Source organism: Jaculus jaculus, assembly GCF_020740685.1.
Source record: "Jaculus jaculus isolate mJacJac1 chromosome Y unlocalized genomic scaffold, mJacJac1.mat.Y.cur SUPER_Y_unloc_1, whole genome shotgun sequence".
Taxonomy (NCBI): Eukaryota; Metazoa; Chordata; class Mammalia; order Rodentia; family Dipodidae; genus Jaculus; species Jaculus jaculus.
The window spans coordinates 2721859-2724710 of NW_025423386.1; the positions used below are offsets into that span (position 1 = coordinate 2721859).

General features: G+C 34.5%; 1 non-coding gene across 1 annotated transcript; it reads right to left on the reverse strand.

Annotated features, from left to right (window-relative positions):
* Positions 1–906: 906 nt before the first annotated feature.
* On the reverse strand, positions 907–1011 carry LOC123457164. The gene has a single exon (XR_006634930.1). It is a non-coding gene; the product is annotated as a U6 spliceosomal RNA (small nuclear RNA).
* Positions 1012–2852: the final 1841 nt, after the last annotated feature.

Here is a 2852-nt window from a genome sequence, read left to right on the forward strand (position 1 = left end):
TTCTTCAAATGGAAAGGAATTCTGGATTGCACATATGGAATTTTATGATGATTAGATCTGAGTATATCTATTTTATCTTAGTCTGTGTTGTGGAATATAGTCTCTGTGCTTCTCGTATCAAAATATACAGAAAGGGAAATCACCAAAAGTGTTCATGTAGTCCATGAATTCTACTATAGTTTTTGTACGCAATATACTCTGATATTGTCACCCTCTTGTAAACATTGCTCCCCCTCCTCCCATATCTCCCTGTTCACTGAATCTCTAATTCTTTATAAATAATTTCTAGTTATTTTGATGTCTCTATTTTCCCTCTTGTCTTCATTGTCAACAACAACAAACAAAAAGAATCAACAAAAGAGAGAATTACATATTTTTCATAAAGTTCTGGTATGGTTTCAAGACACATGGGAAGAGGCTAGATTGTGAAAAATAGGCATGCATACTCTCATCTCCAAAGTAAAGAGATGTATTTTCTCCAACACAGAATCAAATTGCATAACTTACACAATACTAGGAACACATCTTGAATTTCCCTTTCATTATAATAATAGTCAATTGTTAATATCATAGAAGTCGTTGAGACAAAATCCATTGAGAAGTAGTCCACCTTTGGGACTGAGAAGAAATATATGTTCAAGATCAGACAATACCATTTCTTCTACTTATTTGAGGTGCCTAAATTTTCTTTATTTAAAATATGGAACACTTGGGCTGGAAAGATGGCTTAGTGGTTAAGATGTTTGCCTCTAGAGCCAATGGACCGACCCTGCTTTGATTCCCCAGCACTCACATAAGCCAGAGGTATGCGCTGGCACATGTGTCGGTGGTTTGTTTTTGCAGTGACTGGAGGCCCTGGGATGCCAATTCCCTCTTTACCACTGTCTCAAATAAATATAAATAAAACAAAATAGGGAAAACTTCAGGAAGTCGTTTGTCATCCCTGAACAGGGGCCATGTTTATGTAATCAGTATCATTCCAACTGTAGTAAAGGTACTACTGAAGTGAACAGTATCTTATTTTTGTCATCCCATTTTCAATGTAATCCTAAACCAAAACTGTGTCTCTAATTCAACACCCCCCAGATATCCTACCTACAAAAACATGAAACTGAATAATTATACTCATTGATTATTGTTATGATGTTAAGTCCCAGTTATTTTTTGCAGGTACATGAGCTACAGGTACTGGAGTGCCCATATTCTCTCTCTCTCTCTCTTTCTCAAATAAATTAAAAAAAAAATAAAAGTTTTAACTGCTGAGTTCCTAAGAACAGCAGTGATATAAATAAAGTTGGGATGAACTTACTTGAATATATTGTACTACGTTTACCATTTAAAAATTGTCTGAGTAGACCATGTGCTTCATATATTTTATATTTTTAATTTTCAGATAAGAATTTGATGACAGCATAGAAAATATATCCAGAAAATGCACATCTGTCATTTCTTTGCCTGAAAAAAACCGACATTCATCCAAACATGTAAAATATAGTTGGACATTGGACACTTAAAAGTAATGTTATTTATATTTGAGAGAAAGTGAATGAAAGAGACAGAGGGATGAAAGGGTGTGTGTGTGTGTGTGAGAGAGAGAGAGAGAGAGAGAGAGAGAGAGAGAGAGAAAGAGAGAGGGAGGGAGGTTGAGAATGGACATTCCATAGCATCCAACAATTGCAAATGAACTCCAGATATATCCACAACTCTTTGAGTCTGACGTTAAATGGGCAATGGGTAATCAAATTTGGGTCCTTAGGCTTTGTAGGCAAGAGCCTTAACCGTTTAGCCATCTCTCCAACTCTACTTTAAAATATTTATTTATTTATTAGGCCAGATATAGTATTACACACCTTTAATCCCAGCAGTATTGAGGCAGTGGTAGGTGTAACACTGTGAGTTCAAAGCCACCATGAGAGTGTCTAGTAAATTCCAGGTCAGCCTGAGCTACAGTAAGATCCTACCTTAAAAAATCATTAATTTATTCATTTTCTTATTAATTTATTAATTTGAGAATGATAAAGTGAATAGGAAGCAGTTAGAGAAAATATGTTTGGGGAATGATTACTCTAAATATTGAAATTTTATACTAATCATTTAATTTCTAATGGTACATTTTCAATTTTCATTAAATTTGCAGTGATTTCATCATGTCCATAGATTTCCTACGAATTCTAATCAAGCACATCCCACAGCTTGAAAGCATGGAGGACATAAACCGCCATGTGTTCATCACATCCCATCCCATAGTGACAACGCTAGAATATGATGTAAACCATAAATCCTGATGTCTCTGTATGAGTTTGCATTATGAGGACTTGCATTATGCTTTTGCAACTGAGTGAAAACAATCTTAGGTTTTATATCATATGATTTCCCCACTATAGTATAGTGCTACAACACCAATGTCATTATCTATATTATCTATAACTTAAAGAATAATTGCCAATATTCATTAAAAACTGATATTTGTAAGGTCATAGTAGATTTAAAGGGCTCTAATATGGTTTGTTTATCTGATAATAAATGTTTGTGCCTTTTGCCATAATAATTGTATAATCCCACATTGAGAACCTTGTGAGAAAAGGGTTTCCCCAAAATGTATGGGTAAAATACAACCTATTTTTTTCAGAGCATTTTGAAAGTAGGATTTGGAATAAGTAGCAGAATTTGTTGCTGACCTCTGAAATCCATTCATATGAAATTGAGAGCTAAATACCTCTTTTATAGTTTGTGAGAAGTTCCTCATGCCTTTACTTTCACGGTTTTAAGTGGTGTAAGTGTTTGTGCTAGTTTAGAGGTGAGCATTCTGACTTATCTAGAAAGACAATACCAGCAGATCTGAGTCATTATAC